This window comes from Caretta caretta, chromosome 5 (assembly GCF_965140235.1).
Source record: "Caretta caretta isolate rCarCar2 chromosome 5, rCarCar1.hap1, whole genome shotgun sequence".
Taxonomy (NCBI): domain Eukaryota; kingdom Metazoa; phylum Chordata; order Testudines; family Cheloniidae; genus Caretta; species Caretta caretta.
In genome coordinates, this window is record NC_134210.1 from 23,941,935 (window position 1) to 23,964,529 (window position 22,595).

General features: G+C 43.1%; 1 long non-coding RNA gene across 2 annotated transcripts in view; it reads left to right on the forward strand.

Moving 5' to 3' along the window:
* LOC142072104 (uncharacterized) overlaps positions 1-22,595 on the forward strand; it is a 244,457-nt gene that overhangs the window by 120,254 nt on the left and 101,608 nt on the right. For both annotated transcript variants that reach the window (XR_012668381.1, XR_012668382.1), the window contains exon 3: positions 13,054-13,165. This is a non-coding gene — a long non-coding RNA (uncharacterized LOC142072104). The remainder of the gene's footprint in view (positions 1-13,053; positions 13,166-22,595) is intronic.

The window sequence follows — 22,595 nt, forward strand, 5'->3', positions numbered from 1 at the left end:
ATTGTATTATATCAGCTTGCCCTCTAGTTTTAATCAGTTTACATAACAGTTTATTTCTAAATAGAGTAATGGACTGAAGATGCCTGTGGCAGGTAAGGGTCATAGGAATATGCATGTCTGCATCAAATTAAAAGAAGGTAGGATTTTTTTCTTTATGACAAAAAGGGTTAGATGTCCTATGATCAGTCATGAGATAATTCTCGTGAGTAACTATTGGAAGATTTTTTTTTGTTTAAATTCAATCCATTGTGACTCAATAGAAACCCAACAGATAATAACAACTTAGCACTAAATGCCATGGAAAACCATAACACAGTTTATGAAGTGAAGTTAGGTCAAGAAGATTTTTAGAAAAAAATTACAAAGAGTTTTGCATAGGAGAACTGTTCAATTTTTTAGAGACTTATTTATCTTCATATCATTCAGTTGAAAAAACAATTCTCAGTAGTGACATATATGTCATTTAGTACAGCTGTGTGCATTTTCAAACATAGTGTATTAAAATAGCATTGAGACAAAAATGCTTTTGGCCTGTGTTAAAAATTGGTGCATATTTTTTTCCGAATGTCCCATGACATCTAATCTTAGCTACATTTCCCACTTTAGTTTGAAGCATAGGATTTTCTATCTGATCTAAATTTACTTACATAAATTGCTGTTTGACTGATAATTCAGTTTTATACAAGTTCTTACACTTGTATCCTTTGCATATTACTTTATGGACAGTTTAAATTTAATTAAATGTGTTTCATTGATCTACTTGTTCCACGCACTGACTGCTTCTCAGTTAAACATTCTTAAATTCCTTCCACTAGAAATCATATATTATCTTTTTATGTTATTTATTTTTCAGGGTTGCTTTTACAAATGTTTACTGCGTATGGTGGTAATGTAACCCTTCGATCATTTATCAAAAATATTCATGGAAAATCTGATTCTGTTCTGGGCTGTATTTTGTCAGTGAATTTGGTAAATTCTGTTTTTTTTTAAACTATAGCCAGGAAAATAAATCTCCAGTTTACAACTTCATTTGTAAAGATTGTACTCCAAAATTTAGTTAAATTTTAGACTTGGTCATTAGTACACGGTTAAATATACATTGCTGCGATGCTGATATCACATTTGCTATTGGTCTTCAAATAATCTATGAAATAAAAAGATTAAATTAAATCTAAAGAGCAATTAATCCTGAATTTTTACAGTACATAAAACATGGTACATAAAGACCATACACTGTCTTTTCGTGTGTGTGTGTGTGTGCGCGCATGCATGAATCCTGGACTTTGTGTGGGGATGGATAAGCACCTTGATCTGTGTTCATATTCTTTGGTACACAGATGATTTTACAAACTCCGGGCCTGATCCTGTGAAGTCTTACCCATTTAAGTAATCCCTTATACTCGTTGCAGTCAATGAGAATACTTGCATGAGTGAGGCTTTATGAGATCTGGCCCAACTGAGAATCCAAGACCAATATCGAACTTTATTGATACAGTAGATGCAAGAAAGAGCCCAGTCCAACTTCCATCAGAGAGAATGGGAGACTTTCTGCTGACTTCTGCAAAGTGGATTGGGCTTTTAATCTGCATATTTGATACCTCTGATTTATTTCCTTTTTGAAGAAGGTGATTTTCTTTTTTAAAGAGCCTGATGAGTAAATTTGATTAATTCTCCCAGATAAATCAATAAAGCTTTATAAGCCAATAATGGCTCATGAAGCTCTTGTGCTAAATCCTCACTGGTGTAAATCTGTGTAACTTCATTGATTTCAGTGGAGCTATGGTAATGAACTCCAATTGAGGATCTGGCTCCTTATTTCCTCTACTAAAAATAAATTACATGGAAAATTATCTTACTCAGGTTGAACATCTTGCCTGCCAGCTGAGTTGGAATGCAAAGATGCAATGCAATAAAATGTTTTGTATTCTAATACAGGAAAACTCTAGTGATTAGTTATGCATTTTTTTAGAAATAGCCCTCTTCAGTGAGTGAAGATACTGAAACTGAGTTATCTTCTCTTTCAGTTGGATCTCCCAATTTATCTCACCATGGTATGTTGGTGTCTGGCTGTAAATGGGGCAATCATATTCACAATGTGGAGGAAAGGTGTCTTCATTCTGTCTTTCAAACACGTCCATAAATTCTTGGTATCTCACAGGAGGGAAACAGCTAGAAGTTAGGAGGCCTGTTCTGCTACTCAACCACATGCAGCCTCCAAACTACCTGTAACATGGGTGGGGTGTCTGTCTGGGGATCCCGGGAACTCGGGACTGGGGACCAAAAGGTAGTTGGTTCAGCAGTATTCTGAGCTAAATATCACAATGTGCTGCTGCCAAGACATACTCAGGTCACACTTGGCCAACTAGGGGATTCCAAGTATCACAGGAAAGCCTGGGGACTGGATTGGGTTGAACTGAAGGGGTTCATGGTCCCCGATTACTGCTTCCCAGAACCATAGTTTCCTGACTGATAGGACCAGAGACAAGCAGTGAGCCATTGATTGTCTTGACCAAGTCAGGGCAGTCTTGGGCTGTATGGGGAGACCAAGTACGTGGACTACAGTGGCATCCAAAAATTATCCCCTGTCCCTGAGTTAAGCAAGGAAAAAAGCTTGTTGTGACTGGGGTCCCAGTGGGGAGCCAGCTGAGGTCACTCAATTAGGGTGAACTGCAAAGAATGGGGCAGACAAACCCCAAAGCTGGTGGATAAATCAATACTTAGATTTACCAAGCCAGCACAAAACAGCTTCTTTATTATCTTACTGGTTACTCAGAAGTGCAAACAACACAGTTCCCTTGAAGCAACCCAGCCTCAGGCCTCCATCCAGGTACTCATGTTAAATATGATGAAAATTTCTGAAAATCTTATTTCATCATATAAAAGAAAAGGTTCTACCAATCCCAAAGGATTGGACACATTACCTCCCAGGTTAATGAATATTCCAGATCTTACCCAAATACATGCCACAACCAATTCTTATTAACTAAACTAAAATTTATTAAAAAAAACACAGAGTCCGGTTAAAAGATCAATATACATACAGACATGAGTTCAATTCTTGAGGTTCAGATTCACAGCAGAGATGATGAGCTTTGTAGTTGCAAAGAATTCTTTCAGAAATAGTCCATAGGTTATAGTCCAATATTTATATTTCAGGGCAATCCAGTTAGAACTGGGATCTCAATCCGTGTGGCTTAGGCTTCCCCTGCATGAAACCTCAAGCAGATCTGAGATAAAAGGATCAGAACCCAATGGTCTTCCATACAGTTTTCTAGCCTTCACTTGACCGTACAGTCCTAGGTAAACAATAAGTTTCTGATGTAACCTTCTGTTTCCTGAACACCACCACTAATTAGTTACACAACTTAACGTAGGGCAATTTATCCATTAGGCAGTTTATCACAAACTTTAAAGAGACATATAAACAATGACATTATTTCACCCAAGATTTATCTAAATGTTAATATTCCCTTTTGATCTCTGAATCATTAGCTACAGTGACAGACAGGAACTATTTGTTTACATGGGTAGCATCTAAGAAACACACAATTAGTATCACTTCTAACTAGGGCTGTCAAGCAACTAAAAAAGGTAATCGCGATTAATCGCACTGTTAAACAATAATAGAATACTATTTATTTAAATATTTTTGGATGTTTTCTACATTTTCAAATATATTGATTTCAATTACAACACAGAATACAAAGTGTAAAGTGCTCACTTTATATTTATTTTTTATTACAAGTATTTGCACTGTATAAAAACAAAAGAAATAGTATATTACTTGTATAACCTAATACAAGTACTGTAGGCAGTCTCTTTATCATGAAAGTTGAACTTAAAAATGTAGAATTATGTAAAAAAAAACAACCAAAAACCCCCTGCATTCAAAAATTAAACAATGTAAAATTTTAGAGCCTACAAGTCCACTCAGTCCTAATTCTTGTTCAGCCAATCGCTCAGACAAACAAGTTTGTTTACATTTGCAGGAGATAATGCTGCCCGCTTCTTGTTTACATTGTCACCTGAAAGTGAGAACAGGTGTCACAAGATATTTACGTGCCAGATGCACTAAAGATTCATATGTCCCTTCATGCTTCAACCACCATTCCAGAAGACATGCATCCATGCTGATGATAGGTTCTGCTTGATAACGATCCAAAACAGTGTGGACCGACACATGTTCGTTTTCATTATTTGAGTCTGATCCCACCAGCAGAAGGCTGATTTTTCTTTTTCAGTGGTTCGGGTTCTGTAGTTTCTGCATCGGAGCGTTGCTCTTTTAAGACTGCTGAAAGCATGCGCCGCACCTTGTCCCTCTCAGATTTTAGAAGGCACTTCAGATTCTTAAACCTTGGGTTGAGTGCTGTAGCTATCTTTAGAAATCTCACCTTGGTACCTTCTTTGCGTTTTGTCAAATCTTCAGTGAAAGTGTTCTTAAAATGAACAACGTGCTGGGTCATCATTCGAGACTGCTATAACATGAAATATGTGGCAGAATGCAGGTAACATAGACATGGGGACATACAATTCTACCCCAAGGAGTTCAGTCACAAATTTAATTAACGCATTATTTTTTTAACGAGCATCATCAGCATGTCCTCTGGAATGGTGCCCGAATCATGAAGGGGCCTATGAATGTTTAGAATATCTGGCATGTAAATAGCTTGCAATGCTGGCTATAAAAGTGCCATGCAAATGCCTGTTCACACTTTCTGGTGACATTGTAAACAAGAAGAGGGCAGCATTATCTCCCGTAAATGTAAACAAACTTGTTTGTCTGAGTGATTGGCTGAACAAGAAGTAGGATTGAGTGGACTTGTAGGCTCTGAAGTTTTACATTGTTCACTGTGTCAGGCCTGGGTATGTTTGTATGTTTAAATGATCTGGGAAATTAACAGAGGTAGCTTGCTGAGCAATCACTATAAATAAAATTCAGTTTAAAATTCCACGCTTTTATGGTATTCAAATATTTTAAGGAACTAATAATATTATATATTCTCTCTGCTGATTTACTGTATCATTTGACCCTTGCATATCTTCTAATTCTGAAACCATTTGTGTGATACAATATGTTAAGATAATTCATACATCTTTATGGTTTCTCATGATCATGTGTGCATTTGTACTCAGACTGTTTAAATAATCATAGCAGTTCTGAATAAATTTGCCATGTAAAATGAGAGAGTTCTAAATGCTTTCAGCTTAACGTCTAGACATAGTTGGATTCTCAGTTCTGCCAATTTCTTAAAGAAACGCAACCACAGCAGCAGCCAACACCAAGTGTTCCTGAGCCAGGTAACAGATCAATTCTTGCAGATGTTGCCATTGAAAAAGGGGGCTGTTTGTGACTGAGCCCGTGTGAGATGATGCATAGCACTAAAACCACTGGGAACATTGGCCTGAAGAGAACAATATTGTGTCATTGCATCAGACTACAAAGCCAATTAATGCTTGAGGCTACTAAGGTGATCTGTGACTCAGTGACTGTGTATTGTGGACTTGAGATAATAAAATTAATGATAGGAAAATAAAAAAATGCTCTTAAAAAATTCTAACATGGGACTTGAATTATTCAGAAAAATATTTAAAATTAAACCAGACAGGCTTGAATCATTGTTAACAAATTATAAATGTCAATGATATAGTCATTACTACATACACATCACATACTGTACTAAAGATCCTCGACAAATATTAGCAGATCAGATGACGTCAGTTTGAAGCATGCACTAGACATATGAATCTGTTTATGCAATTTGTGGTCACATTAATTTAGGAGGTTTTGTTGACAGTATCATAAAGTGCCCATACTGTGCAAATCTGTCTCACATCTGGCAATGTGATAGGAATGGGGTGAAAGTTAGACATAACACAAATATCAACATGTTGGCTTTCTGTGCGCAAATCACGCACTAAAGGCCAGATCCTCAGTGGGTGTAAATTGTCGTAGCTCCATTGACTTAAATTAAGCTACAACAATTTACAGAAGTTGAGGATCTGGCCCTACTGTTCTGCTTGAATGTTATTTATAACTGATTCAACTTTTGAATATTACAAGCTCTGTAATGAAATATAATCCACCTATTTCATCTGCTAAACACCCTTGGGCACATAGAAGGATACAGTTTGATTTTGTAAAAAGTAGTATTTCTAAATGGAAGCAAGTGTCTGTATTAGGTTCATGAGAAATATAAACCAAATCAGTAATAACGTTACAGTATAGTAGAATATATTTTAGATGTCTTTTTTAAGATCACAGTAACATGCTAATTTTACTTGATAAAATTGTATGTGGTTAGGTGTTGAAAAGACACATTTAAAGTCACACAGGTCTTTGCACTACGTATTTTAAAAAGCAAATGAAACAGTCAAATTCTTTAAATCTGGGACCTAAATTTGCACATGGTATTTGAAAGTGCTGGGATTTGGCTCCAGAATAAATATATGAAAAGTCTGACACTTGACATTTACTGTTTCATGTTCCCAAATATTTGAAAAACACTGTCAGATGGCAAACGTGGAAAAACAGAGAGAAAGACCCTTTCGTGTTTTTTCTAATTTACTTTGTTCTGCAGGATAGTGAAGTCTTGTTTTCTCCTAAGAAAAGCTACATCACAGTAAAAAAACAAAACAAAACAACAACAAAAAACCCCCCTGGAGATGTCACATTTGCTCAGTGCACATGTAATGCAATTAGTGCTGCTTTGAATATTAGAATGTGCCATGCAGTATACTTCCCCCCACCTCCCCACACGCTCTCATTTCACTTCCTCAACTTTTACTTTATTTTCAGCACTTTTCAAGGAGTTCTTTGTTTCTGTTATGGGGTCCCTGCCCCGCCAGTTTTTTGAAATAGAGAAAGATCTATTCTGTGAATACTGATGCTATGTGAAGTTGAGGCAGATTGCTCAATAGGACAGTGATTGGAACTATTTTTTAAGGTGCTCATTTAATAGACTATCAGGGTTGGAAGGGGCCTCAGGAGGTCATCTAGTCCAACCTCCTCCTCAAAGCAGGGCCAATCCCCAATTTTTGGCCCAGACCCCTAAATGGTCCCCTCAAGGATTGAACTCACTACCCTGGGTTTAGCAGGCCAATGCTCAAACCACTGAGCTATCCCTCATTTGTAGCAATTGGAAAACAAAATTTGAGTCAAGCAAACCATGTTGTTTTCAAGGCTTGTTAACATTTTATAATAAAATTGAAGTAAAATTTGACACCTAAAGTCAATTTGATTTTTAAAATGTCAAAACAAAACATTTAGATTTTTTTTAAAGTTTTTTTTTCTTCTTTTAACTGAAACAATTTGGCCAATTCAATATGAATTCAAGAAAAATGTTATGGGACTTGAATCTGCATATTTCCATGGGGAAAAAAAAATCTTCACCCAGCTGTAATATTTATTAGAAAAGTACTGCAGTCTGAAATTATTGTTTGTAATGTTGTCATAGCAGTGTTGGTCCCAGGATATTAAAGAGACAAGGGGGACGATGCAATATCTTTTATTGAACTGAAGAAGAGTTCTGGGTAAGCTTGAAAGCTTGTCTCTTTCACCAGCAGAAGACTGGAATTAGGCATTCTCAGGAACAAAATTAATTGTGGGATGAAATCGTGGCTGTGATGCCTACATTTCAAAATGTATGTTCTGCAATGTACAGTGTTACTTAAAACTTCAGAAAGCTCTAGATCTGATTATACTAAATCCAAACATATATATGCAACCTAACTCTTGAACAGTTTTTAATAAAGCTTTGCTCATTACCAGGGGAATTATTTCAGAAAAATTCTTGGGTTGGGGGCAAAGTTGTGTCAGCATATAGAACAGTCTCTGTCCCAAATAGCATCATGAATGAGAAAAGTAGGGCTGTCAAATGATTTTAAAAAATCATGATTAATTGTGCAATTAAAAAGATATAATCGTGCAATTAATTGCACTGTTAAACAATAATTGAATACCATTTATTTAAATATTTGTTGATGTTTTCTACATTTTCAAATATATTGATTTAAATTACAACACAGAATACAAAGTGTACAGTGCTCACTTTATATTTATTTTTATTACAAGTATTTGCACTGTAAAAAAACAAAAGAAATTGTATTTTTCAATTCACCTAATACAAGTAATGTAGTTCAATCTCTTTATCATGAAAGTTTTTGAAATTAAAAATGTAGAATTATGTAAAAAAATGCATTCAAAAATTAAACAATGTAAAATTTTAGAGTCTACAAGTCCACTCAGTCCTACTTCTTGTTCAGCCAATCGCTCAGACAAACAAGTTTGTTAACATTTGCAGGAGATAATGCTGCCTGCATGTTCATTTTCATTATCTGAGTCAGATGCCACCAGCAGAAGGTTGATTTTCTTTTTTGGTGGTAGATGTTTTGTAGTTTCCACATTGAAGTGTTGCTTTTTTAAGACTTCTGAAAGCATGCTCCACACCTCGTCCTTCAGATTTTGGAAGGCACTTCAGATTCTTAAACATTGGGTTGAGTGCTATAGCTATATTTAGAAATCTCATCTTGGTACCTTCTTTGCATTTTGTCAAATCTGCAGTGAAAGTGTTCTTAAAATGAACAACATGTGCTGGGTCATCATCCGAGACTGCTATAATCATAGGCACCGACTCTGAAGCATGTCCTCTGGAATAGTGGCCAAAGCATGAAGGGGCATACAAATGTTTAGCATATCCGGCATGTAAATACCTTCCAGTGCCGGCTATAAAAGTACCATTTGAATGCCTGTTCTCACTTTCTGGTGACATTGTAAACAAGAAGAGGGTAGCATTATCTCCTGTAAATGTAAACAAACTTGTTTGTCTTAGCGATTGGCTGAACAACAAGTAGGACTGGGTGGACTTGTAGGCTCTGAAGTTTTACATTGCTTTGTTTTTGAGTGCAATTATGTAACAAAAAAAATCTACATTTGTAAGTTGCACTTTCACAACAAAGAGATTGCACTACAGTACTTGTATGAGGTGAGCTGAAAAATACTATTTCTTTAGTTTATCATTTTTACGGTGCAAATATTAGTAATAAAAAATAATACACACTTTGATGTCAATCGCAAAACAGAATACAATATATATGAAAATGTAGAAAAATATCCAAAATATTTAATAAATTTCAAATGGTATTCTATTGTTTAACAGTGTGATTAAAACTGCGATTCATTGCGATTAATTTTTTTAATCACAAGTAATATTTTGAGTTAATTGTGTGAGTTAATTGTGATTAATCGACAGCCCTAGAGAAAAGCTAGGGAATTATTGCTTTCCTAATGTTCAGCATCTGAGAGGGAGCCTATATATTTATGAAAAGTCTGGTGGTGGGAGGCAAAACCAAGGTTTTTTGTGGGGGGAATCTGCCCCCCTTGTCCCATTGCAAAGGGCACCCCTGTTTATCAGAGATGACATGGAAGGCATGGAAAGAACAGTTACTTATCTTACAGTTACTTACCTAAGTGTGATCCTTTGAGATGTGTTGCCCCTATGGATTCTGCTCTTAGGATGCACAGGGTGCATGTGCAACAGATCAGAGTCTGTTGGCCAGCAGTGTCTGTTGGGGCTGCATCTGTGGCCTAGCTACCTGTGCCCTAGCCCCACCTCAGGCTATAAGAACATAACATAAGAACGGCCATACTGGGTCAGACCAAACGTCCGTCTAGCTCATAGAATCATAGAATATCAGGGTTGGAAGGGACCTCAGTAGGTCATCTAGTCCAACCCCCTGCTCAAAAGCAGGACCCATCCCCAATTAAATCATCCCAGCCAGGGCTTTGTCAAGCCTGACCTTAAAAACTTCTAAGGAAGGAGATTCCACCACCTCCCTAGGCAACACATTCCAGTGTTTCACCACCCTCCTAGTGAAAAAGTTTTCCCTAATATCCAACCTAAACCTCCCCCACTGCAACTTGAGACCATTATTCCTTGTCCTGTCCTCTTCCACAACTGAGAATAGTCTAGAACCATCCTCTCTGGAACCACCTCTCAGGTAGTTGAAAGCAGCTATCAAATCCCCCCTCGTTCTTCTCTTCCGCAGACTAAACAATCCCAGTTCCCTCAGCCTCTCCTCATAAGTCATGTGTTCCAGACCCCTAATCATTTTTGTTGCCCTTCGCTGGACTCTTTCCAATTTATCCACAGTATCCTGTCTTCCAATAGTGGCCAATCCCAGAGAGAATGAACAGAACAGGTAATCATCAAGTGATCCATTCCCTGTCCCTCATTCCCAGCTTTTGGCAAACAGAGGCTAGGGATACCATCCCTACCCATCCTGGCTAATAGCCACTGATGGACCTATCCTCTGTGAACTTATCTAGTTCCTTTTTGAACTATAAAGGGCCGAGCAGGCCCAACTGTCCCTTCATAGTTTCATCAGTGCATAATCCCAGGGAAGTAGGACTCCTTAGTAGCAGGGACTGAGAGTGGATTGTGGAATCCATGTGGTGAACACATCTCAGAGAACCACTGCTACTGCAAGGTAAGTACTATTTTTTTTTCTTCTTTGAATGATTGTCTACATGGATCCCACTCTTGATGACTATCAAGCACTTGTCTGTTGGGAAAGATGTGTGTGTGTCTAATAGGCATAGCCAACTATTAATGAACTATACTAATTAACTAATGAACTATACTATCCTAACAACGAATCACACAGTGTTCAGAATAAGTGGATTCTGCTAGGGTTCCATCTCACAGCCATAGGTGTAGGGGTGCCAGCTCTCCAGGATTGGCCTGGAGTTTCCTGGAATTGGCATCCATCTCCCGGTGACTGTTGAAAGGAATACAGGAAATTTTAATAGAATATTTTAAGAAAATGACATTATGTCATGTTGGGGGGGGGGGGATATCTCCCGGAATAGCTTCAGTCAGAGTTTGCAACCCTACACAGGCGGTTAGAAGGACGGAGGGATGATTGGGCTTCCTCTGCCCTTAATATCTGAGAGGGGGTAGGTGGCATGAGGATATCTAGGGTGAAGACACACCAGTTGCTTTTGGACAAAAGAATCTGATCTGACATGCCTGGAACACGTGCACACCAAGAGTGGAATCAATGTGGATAAACACTGTAAAAAGAATTTGAGTTTTGGGGTGGGTGGGCACTTTGATGAAAGTTTTTTGGACCTGGGGAGCGTGTGTATTTGTGTCTGTCTCCAGCTCTGATGCCCCACATTAATGACTATTTCCTCCCCCAATTGTCTAATATTTGTGTCAACAGACTTTATCATAACTGTTATGAGAATAAAAGTCTATTGGTAATCTGGGTTGCTAAAACTTTTCTCCTGATAAGCATTTTATTCTAGGCCTGAGTTGTATGAATATAAATGGGAAGAACTGCATTTTTAGTTGGTACGCTTAGGCATACAAAATCTACAGGACACGCATATATGAGGGTAAAGATTAGAGACATGGTTTTATTGTGTGTGACCATCTGTTTCAGCACTCCAGAGTATTTTCATTTAGGGCTCGATTTTCACTCCTTAATGTAGTTGACTGATTTGCATGGTTTAAGGTACTGGGGAGGCTAAGCTTGGCAAAGTACACATATAGATGTTACAGTTATTTCCAGAAGTGCAATTAAAGGCCCTATGTGATTGAAAATATTTCTTAAGAGTTTTGTGCATGGTATTTTTTTATGCCTTGGTCCCCAGTTACATACTTAGGACAAATTCTGCCATCCCTCCACAAGCTCTCACTAAATGGTTCTGCATTTCTAAATAAAGAAGTTTCTTCTGACATTAAGAAAGGCGAGGAGAAACATTAAGTTTTCAAAAACTTGTGTTTACTTGTCTTATACCTTCATTCCTTCTTCTTTGAACAAATCTGCAACTGCTAATTATAGTGTTCTCATCAACATAAAAATAGTTTCTAGCCATGTTCAGTAGCTAGAAACAGATTTTAATTACACTAGGAACACAGTGAGAGGTGCCTTTATAAAAGTGTATAATCATAATAATGGGTCCTTTAATGGATTCGCTGGAAGATGCTCTTTGTAGTTCTATTGAGCGGAGACTAGAAAGATCCAAAGCTCTTTAAGTTCTCCTCCAACATGCCTTTTGTGACTTTACTAAAATATGTCCTTCAGAAATCTCTTCAAACTAATCTGATCTCTGGGGAAAATGATTGTTTTCACTTTCGCTAAAGGTTATACAACTTCATAGTCTTCAAGGGCTCAACAAATAGTATCTCTATCAAAAGAAATTCTTCCCACACAGAGTGAACAATTCTTGTTGTAGTGCCTGATGAACAAAGCTACTTCTTTAGGGGAAAAAATGAAGTGTGAACACTGCAAAAATCTAGCCACAGACAACACCTCAGAGCTACCAAACACGTTGCCTAAAATTCTATCAAGACCAATTTCAAAAGAATCATCCCCGTCAGTAATTCTTTCCCTAAAGCTGTGTGTTCACAGTGAATCTGCCTCTTTTCTAATTTTCCCCACAGCTTATTAGTACCAACCCATATCTCTTAAGGCAAGGCAAAAACAACAGATCTTCAGATCTGGGAATACAGGATATAACATGTAGGACTGAAAGCCAGGACACCTGGTTTTACTTATGGAAGTAACATGCTGTATTACCGCAAGGTAGATTACTAAACCACTTTATGCCTTACTTTACCCATTAGCAAAATTTAGTAGATTACTATTTACAGTACCTAACAGGGCTGTTGTGCATCATAGTTAATCAATTTTTTGAGATCACTGGCCAAAAAGTGCTCTATGAAACTTATCCTGCTTCAGTTGAATATAACCCATGTTGGCAGAACAAATGAATCAAAGTTCTTGCTTTGTTATTTTTGAATTTGTTTGAAACACAATATAAGACAGTACTGTATTGATCAAATGTCACAGATTTATTTGCAGAAACTGACTTATTTTATTTTATTTTCATGTTTATTTTAGAGTTCTTCCAGAGTTTTGATTTAGATAACATTTTGCAGTATGTGTGTGCTCTATAAAGCAAGTATATACAGTAATCTCTGAATATTCTCTAGGATGCATTTAATTGAACAAATCCAACACGGCTTACATTTTTCCTTTTAATAGGGTGGTCCCAGTTTTCCTGAAACTAAAATGCAACTTCCGTACTTGAAGACCGGAACTGGTTGCTGAAAATTTGGAGCATGCATGTGTGAACACATTCCAGATATTTACTCAGGTACTTGCCAAGTCTACTAAATAATAAAATACTGTCTTTTGCTTTTTCTGGAATTTGCAAATATAAGGCTGGTGTCATTACATACAATTCTCCACCTCTCCACTGCTGTCACACTGGAAAAGTAAACATAATTAAAATTTGGTCTTTAATATAACAGACAAGAGGAGATTGAACCCCCTCTGCCCCCGCTGTCTGAAGAGATAGAGTCAGAGCTAGGCAAGCCAATCCGTTAGGATTTCATAATTCACAGTTAGTCTGGTTTTCTGCTAAACCTGGAATATAGACAGATGCCAAAATGATCTCAGACTGGTGTTAAAGAATTTAATGGGATAAAAAAGAAGTGGCAGGATATTTTCTGACATGGGGATACCATTGTGATGCTAGGAGACCAGGTGCCACGGCTCCAGGCCTCATTGAAGACTTACAAATGTGTAGTTGGAAACCAGTCTTGCTTACCTGTGTGTTAGCATTATCAAAATAGATAGTAGATGTTAAGTTGATAAGGATGTGTTTAGTGTTCAGACTTTATAAAATGCTGCTAGGATGCTGCACATATTTATCTTACTTATAACCTCTATAGCTCACAGTGTAAAGTTACATTGAGTGTTTACATTGTAAACCTCTGTAATTGTGAACTTGCCAAACAGGAAAGAAAGCACTGATTAAGGTAAAGTGCTTGTCTGGCTCACAAGATGCCCATTGAAGGCAAATGATGTATTGTGTATCATCAAAGTACAAAGAATTTGTTGATTGCATTCCTAATTCCCTGTGGGAAGGAGAGACCTATTAGAATTCACCCTATCCTATTCATCCTATCAGTTTGGACTCTGGAGTGGAGGAGATAAAAATCCCTGACAAGGAGACACTTAATTTTTCTTTGCTGTTAGATCTCTCACAGGGCTGGAGCTTAGAAACAAAAAGCAGAGATCCCCAGGGTTAACCTGGGTTAGCCCTAAAAGACATTCCGTGGACAGATTACTATATCTTTGTCACCTTTTATAACCATAGATTGTGACTCATTTGTGCTTAGATGCTGCCTGCTTTAGCCTGTAAATTACTCTCTCATTTCTTTTCCTAATTAATAAATCCTTAGTTAGTTTACTATGGGATTGGCTATGGGCATGGTCTTTGGAGTGAGATCTAAGGTACAGTGAAGTGATTGGTCTCTTGGGACTGGAAGCAACCAGAATATTTTGTGATCTTTCTGGAGTAAGTGACCATTTATCACTAGCCTAGCTTGTGTAGTGGCAAGATAGACTGGAGTGCCCAAGGGACGGTCTGTGACTCCAGGGTAAGACTGTTACAGTGATTTAGGAGTTCACACTTGTTAGTGGGTTGGTGAAATCTAATTATAGAACATACCATGAGTTTGGGGTGTCTCCCCTGCTTTTTGACTGCCAGCCTCAGGGAAGACTATCACAGTCATGAACCTCTCCAGGCAGCGTGACCACCATTACTTGGGGTTGAAAATCAGGGGCGCAGATGGATAAAATTGTTGTCAACTGGTTGTCTGTTCTAATGTAAACTATATAGATTTGTTTGAGTGGTTATCAATTTGTGTAATATGTTGAGTTTTAAAAAGTGTAGTCTGAGTTGGAAAAACAGTGTGTGAACAGGCAGAGCCCCACCCCATTCCCAACGTAGCAAACACAATCTGGGTTAGTCTCCAAAATTTACCACTTTCTTAGGGTTTGCCTTTGTTACCTCCAGTAACAACAATACATAACCTTGAGTCTAATCAGCCAGTCAAAATCTTTATATATTTTTATTTTAAAGATACTCTGGTTTAATAAGTCTGCAGACATAGGTCTGCATCTCTGTGTATTTAGATTTGGATACTCTTTCCACTGAAAAGAAATTTGTGCTAGATATTTCTTGACACATTTAAAAAAACATGGTTGAACATATAGAATATATGAAAGTCACTTCATCTAATAATTAAGAAATCTCATAATCCAGCATCTTGAAAACACATTTCATGACTTTATGATATTCCACCAGAGCTCTTCCAATTCCTCACACCTCAAGAAAGGGTCTTGCAGGAAAGGGTCCTTAAGATCAGTAAACTAGGACTACTTTAAATTGGGTTGCGAAGCAAGTTCCAAAGCTGAAGAGCCTCACTGAGAAATTCCTGCCAGTTACCTCCTCCCTCTTATACGAGTGAGGCTCAAACTCAGGATATGTCTACACCACAAAGAAAAGCCCACAGCACCTAGTCTCAGAGCCTGGGTCAATTGACTCAGGCTTGTGATACTCGGGCTGCAGGGCTAAAACTAGCAGTGTAGATGTTCCCGCTTGGGCTGGAGCTCAGGCTCCAAGACCGTCCCCCTTGCTGAATCTTAGACCCCTGGTTCCAGCCTGGGTGGGAACATCTACACTGCTGCTTTCAGCCCCACAGCCTGGGCTCTACGACTTGGTGCTATGGGTTTTTCTTTGCAGTGTAGACATACTCTAAGGTGCTTCCTCTGATCTTACTGTATTGGGATAGAGATAGCTCTACAACTCTGGCAACATGGCATGGGCTGTAGAACCTGACATCCATTCACATATAGGGAAAGATTGAGAAGGGCAAGAGGTTGTTGACTGGTCAGAGTAATGATGTCCATGCTCCACTCCAGTAACTTTGGGAAGAGAGTACCTGGTTTTCAAAAGATCACACCTCTCATTTGGGCAAGGTCAATTTTAGCGCTACTCCCCTCGCCGGGGTGGAGTACAGAAGTCGATTTTAAGAGCCCTTTAGGTTGACGGAACAGGGTTGGTTGTGTGGACGCAGTCATTTTTAAATCGACCTAACGTGGCTAAATTTGACCTAACCCCGTAGTGTAGACCAGCGTTCAGAGTTACAAACACCTCGGGAAAGGAGGTTGTTTGTAACTCTGAACAAAACATTATGGTGGTTCTTTCACAAGTTTACAGCTGAACATTGACTTAATACAGCTTTGAAACTTTACTACGCAGAAGAAAAAGGCTGCTTTTAACCATCTTAATTTAAATGAAACAAGCACAGAAACAGTTTCCTTACCTTGGCAAGTATTTTTTTAAACTTCCCCTGTATTGTTTAGCAGTTTAACACAGTAGTGTATTGTACAGTATTTACTGTTTGTCTGTTTCTACTCCCTGATTGTGTACTTCCAGTTCCAAATGCGGTGTGTGATTGACCAGTCAGTTTGTAACTCCAGTGTTTGTAACTCAGAGGTTCTACTGTAATTTTGCCAGTTTGGGGCAGATTTTCATGGGAATGGCAAAAGGCACATCCTTGACATAAAGGCCACTCCACCATAGGCGCCGACTCTGTGGGTGCTCCGGGGCTGGAGCACCCATGGGGAAAAATTGCAGAGCACCCACCAGCAGCCAAGCTCCCCGCCCCCCCACCTCACCTCCTCCTCCGCCTCCTCCCAATGCACCATGTCTCCACTCCTCCTTCCCTCCCAGTGCTTGCTGCTGCCAAACAGCTGTAGCAAGCACTGGGAGGGAGGGGGGAGGAGCAGGAATGTGGCGCACTCAGGGGAGGAGGCGGGGAAGAGGCATGGCCAGGGTAGGTATTTGGGGAAGGAGTCAATAGGGGCAGGGAGGGGGTGGAGTTGGGGTGGAGACTTTGGGGAAGGAGTTGGAATGGGGGTGGGGCAAGGGTGGAGTCGGCCGGGGGTTGGGGGTTGAGCACCCACTGGCGCCAGAAGAAGTTGGCGCCTATGCACTCCACCGTAATTTCAGCTCCCTGCTCCAAATTATGGACGTGCTAGATCTTCTCAAAGGAAAAGTTGCCAGAATTTAACAAAACAAAAGTACTTTTCCCTAGCCTTGTTCTTGGAAATGGCTGGGGGAAAAAGATCCATCTGAGGCAGACACCTAGCATGGAAGATTGAAGCTCAAGTACTTACAATTTGGAAAAGTTATAAGTAACAAAAAACAGGATCTTACAATTGGCAAACCTAATAATAGATGGTGCTACCAGCCCCCCTTACAGGTGCCTAGTTTGTATTCAGAAGCCAGATTTTGCAGTCTTCAGCATTCAGATGCAGTGTCTTTTAATTCCTGACATTCATACTGTTTTCACATTTGGGGCCCTGGCATATAGAAGTATAGCTATTAGAAAAAATCATTTTAAAAAATCATAAAATCTACGCAAACTAAGAAAATATAACAGCATAATGCACTGTGAAGTCTGAATGAAAGTTAAGCCAATGTGAGATGTTGCCAATGACAGTTCATTGGCAACAAACCGAAACCAGAGTTTTGACCACAGGTTGAGTCCTGGGTTTAGGTCACAGCTGAATTCAGTTCTGTAAAACAAACAAATCCATTAACCCATCATATTTAGAAAAAATGAAGAAAGTCACTAAAATGAAGTGATATCACCTACCCAAGTGTGAGAAATGTGTAGTAAAAAAAAAACTACCTGTGGGTCAGCAGGAGGAGATTCTTAGGGCAGTATTTTGGCTGCAAGATTGGTGTCTCAAATTCAGTAGTGGGACATTAATGCTCACAGTCATGAAGCGCTGCACATTTTCAGAGTTTAGACTGGATTCATTGTACTTTGAATCCTCTGTGAAGGTAGACGCACCAGTTGTCAAGTATGCATATAGGATGCACACCTGAGATCTCTTTGTAACACTGGTTTGGAATATACCATAAATACACACAATCTGGATTTCTATCCCTATAATGGTAGGTATTATCTGCATGTGCATTCTGGTGAGTTTACCTCTAAGAGGTGTGACAAAGTTCCTGCTCTACCTTGGTGGGTCTTGCACTTATTGGCGGATTTGCTCGCCTTGGAGCTTCACGGCAGCCCTCAGTTTGGCCGTTTTCGTGAACCCACAGTCCAGGTCAACTCCTCCTGTGTCTGACCAGGAGTTGGGAGGTTTGGGGGGAACCCAGGCCCGCCCTCTACTCCGGGTTCCAGCCCAGGGCCCTGTGGAATGCAGCTGTCTAGAATGCCTCCTGGAACAGCTGTGTGACTGCTACAACTCCCTGGGCTACTTCCCCATGGCCTCCTCCCAACACCTTCTTTATCCTCACCAGAGGACCTTCCTCCTAGTGTCTGATAATGCTTGTACACCTCAGTCCTCCAACAGTCTGTGTTCTCACTCTGAGCTCCTAGTACCTCTTACTCCCAGCTCCTCACATGCACACCACAAACTGAAGTGAGCTCCTTTTTAAACCCAGGTGCCCTGATTAGCCTGCCTTAATTGATTCTAGCAGCTTCTTGATTGGCTTCAGGTGTTCTAATCAGCCTGTCTGTCTTAATTGTCTCCAGAAGGTTCCTGATTGTTCTGGAACCTTCCCTGCTCCCTTACCCAGGGAAAAGGGACCTCCTTCGCTTGCTGCTACTCTATTTGCTTTCTATGCTCTCCTAGATCCCCCTGGCCTGGGCTTTTCTTACTTTTTGACTCCGCTTCAGTTCCCCCCCGCGACTGGGCCAGACGCTTTTTCTTCATTTTGTTTTTTTTGCTGTTTTTCTTTGCTGCCGTTCGAATGCTGGTCGGCTGCCAGCTTGCCTGCCAGCCCCACCATGCCTGCCCTCGGACGCTGCTATTGCTTCAGCTGAAACCCCCGGAGGAGGGGGGGACTGCCGACCCGCTCCCCGGAGGAGGGGAGTGGAAGCCCCCAGACCCAGCCGTTTGTTGTTCGTTTGTGGACCTGTAATTAATCGACAAGTTATTTTTTTTTTCTTCTTATCTACTTGGCATTTTTGGAATGCTCCACAAATACCGGGAGAGAAGACAGCTGACAGAGAAATCGCCCAGGGAGCTTCAGATCATCATGGAGGGAGCCGTAAGACTGAGTAACTTTTGAACTGTACTCTCGTGTGGGGGGAGTTTGACTGTGTCTTCATTGCGTTTGTAGGGGCACAGGGGGTGTGGCACGGAGCTGCCCCCCGATCCATCAGTGCCCCCCCCAACACTACTACAACCATCACGGCCCCCCCCGCCGTCCGTCCCTGCTGGCAACCTGCCATCTGCCTCTGGATTCAGCTGCTTGCTCTGAATTCCGCCATCTGGACCAGACACAACAGCCAACCAAACGAGACTCTTTGGACAAACGCACGTGGGTCCACATTCTGCCCCCCCCCCCGGACTGCCCACCCCACAGTTTGCCCCTACTACCTGACCCCAACTCCTGTTTCCTCCCCTTGTCCCGTCCGACCCATTTGGCCCCCCTCTCCCCACCTGCAGCCCAACAGGGAGAAGCGGTTAATCTGCTTCCCCCCCCCCGGTGTCTCCCCGCCTCTTCCTGCTCACGATGGCGGGGAATGAGAGGGGTGAGGCCCCTCTAACAACCTCAGCTGCCCCTCCCCCCCACCACTGCTGCCAAAACACCTGCCACCGCCCCCGCTGGGGCATCAGCAGCAGGAGGCACCGGGGCAACGACTGCCGCTGCTACGCCCACCGACCCCCCAGATTCTAGGAGAGCCCCCCCCAGTTGGCCGGAAAGGCCAGGGTGTGAAGAAGGGAAAGGGCCCCGCTACAACCACAAGGCCCTCCATGGCAGGGGCTGCCCCCACCGCTGTGGCCTCGTCATCGACCATGGCATCCCTCCCCGCTGTTGCCTCCACCAGCTCTGTGAGCGTCCCTCCCCCGGCCCCCAGGGCATATGCCCGGGTGGTAGCAGCCCCCGCACTGCCTGCTGCCTCGTCATCTCGCCCACCCACCGCCTCCGCTACCATCAATAGTGGCCGGGGCCCCTTCCCCACCATGACCAGGAAGCACGGCATCCCTTGCCTCTTGGTGCCCGCCTCACCCCACATGGAGACCTACGTGCAGGCGTTGGCGAGGGTGGTAGGACCCACGGCTATTGTGGCGGCCTCCAAAATGTACGGGAAGGTCGTCTTTTTCTTAGCATCGGAGGCTGCCGCCCAGGAGGTGGTGGAGAAGGGCCTGGTGGTGCGGGGGGGGTGTTCGTTCCCCTGGAACCGCTAGAGGACCTGGGCGTCCGCCTAGTTCTGACCTCCGTCCCTCCTTTTCTACCGAATGCCGCCCTGTTACCCGCTCTCTCCACCCTGGGGAAACCTGTTTCTGTCATCAGCCCTCTCCCGTTGGGCTGCAAGGACCCCACCCTCCGTCACGTCCTTTCGTTCTGCCGGCAAGTGCAGCTTCTACCGCTGCCGGCGGCGCGTGATGGAGAGGCGCTCGAGGGGTCCTTCCTAGTCCCCTACCAGGGAGCCTGGTATCGGGTCTTTTACTCCATGGGAGAGACCTGGTGCTACCTCTGCTGATCAGCGGGGCATGTCCGAAGAGACTGCCCAGTGGGGAGGGGCACCCAAGACCCCCGAGACCCGGCAGGACATCGGCTCCGTCGTTGCCGACGCCCCTGGCCGCCCGGTACCTGAAACCACCTCTCCTCCTGCTCGGGCCCAAGAGACACATACCCTACAACACCCAGATGAACAAGGGAGCCCCGCCCTTGCTGTTAACAATCCAGCAGAGCCTATGGAGGAGGATGCAGCAAAGATATTACCGGGCATAGGAGAGGGCCCGCCCCAAGAAGAACCGCCCCCCCCCCCATGCTGCCTCACCGTTACCCCCCCGAGCCCCGGAACCATTGCCTCTGCCCCCCAACACGACCCCTGCTAACCAGCCCCCAGACAATGCTATGGAGGGCTGGACCCTAGTCCAAGGAAAGCGAGGCAAGCGGAAGGCTCAAGCTCCGCTGCACCCATCCGATGCGGAGGCCCCCCAGAAGACCAGGAAGGGAGACACTGACACTGAGCCTTCCGCTATGCCCATGAGTGAGATCCCTTCACCGGTGTTGGGAGGGGAAGACAAAATAGCACTGGAAGGTAGAACCTCCCCTCCACAGGAGACCCTCCCCTCTGAGACCCCTGAGGAAGCCCCTTGTGCCTGAATATCACCCGAACCCCCCATGAACCCCGAAGCGACCGTTGTAGCGGGCGCCAGAGGGGAGACCCCCGGGGTGGTAGAAGACGACTTCTCCTGCATGTATGAGGAGATGGAGGCCCTAGGTTTGACCCCGGTCACCCAGGGAGAGAATGACCTACTGCCGGCTGGCCTCGATCTGGGCAACCTTACCCCAGTCCCCCTTTCCCCATGCTCCCTCCCCCTAACCGCCTTCCCGGACGGGCACCCTACAGAAGGTGGTCCACCACCTGATGCCATGGCTGCCAAATCCACCACAGAGCCTGCGCCTAGCATCACTGGGAGCCCCCTCCCCACCCCCTTAACCTTCAAATCTGTTCGGGAGGCACCACCTCTCAGCTGCTTGCCTCCCGAAGCCCAGAGCCTCGCCTCTGACCCCGCCCCCACCCCTGTCCCTGCCCAATCTACCTCTTCCTGCAATGCTATTGCCGCCCCTGGGGTTATTTCTTTCCCGTTTTTTGCGGATTCCCCCCAAGGAGCAGCCTTTGCATTTTCCTGCCGCAACCCATTAGGAGCTGCAATTTTCCCTCCGCCATCTCCTTCTACCCCAAGGCTTGAGATGGACCTAATAACTTTAGCCTGTCAGACGCCCTGTCGGTGGTCCGCACCCTGCCTGCCCGCCTCAGTGGACCACGAGGCTGCACCAAGAGCCCCACAAGAGAATAACCGGGAAATCGCAACCCCACCCCCCCATGAGCTGCGAAAAGCATTGCAGGAGTTCTTAGAAGACATCTGTGGCTCCCGCAACAGGGTACAGCTAGCTCTCCAGCTATGGGGGGACTTTGATCAAATCCTCCAGGCCACAAGGGCCCTTATAAGGGAGGGTAGAGGGAAAGGAAGGCACGGTGCCGCGGCCTACGGGCAGGCCCGCAGCTTCCATGATGATTTACTCACTTACAGGATGGGTCACGGATTGTTGCGCGACCCGCCGGGGGCCACAAACACCCCCGCCAACAAGGAACCCCCAGCCCCCCAACCCTCCGCATGACGCCTCTCATTATCGCAACTTTGAACACCAGGGGCTGCAGGATGGCTCTCCGCAGGTCCCAGGTGCTCTCTTATCTTCGGGAAGGGGGGTACTCTGTGGTTTTCCTGCAGGAGACCCATACGGATCCTACCGCCGAGGACAGCTGGCGGCTGGAGTGGGGGGACGGGGTCTACTTTAGCCACTTCACGATTCAACAAGCTGGAGTGGCGACCCTGTTCTCCCCCAACCTACGGCCTGAGGTGCTAGGGGTCACTGAGGCCGTGCTGGGCCACCTGTTGCATCTCCGAGTCCGTATGGAGGGGCTCGTGGTCAACCTCATTAACATCTATGCCCCGACAACGAGCCCGAAGCGGCCGCAATTCTATCAGCGGATGTCCGACTTCCTCGGCACCCTAGATTCTCACGAGTGTCTAGTCCTGGGAGGGGACTTTAACACCACCCTCGAGGAACAGGACCGCTCAGGGGCCTAACCGAGCCCGGCCGCTGCGAATATTCTCCGAGAAATAGCTGAACATCACTCCCTAGTGGACGTCTGGCATGATCATCACCCAGATGACACTTCCAC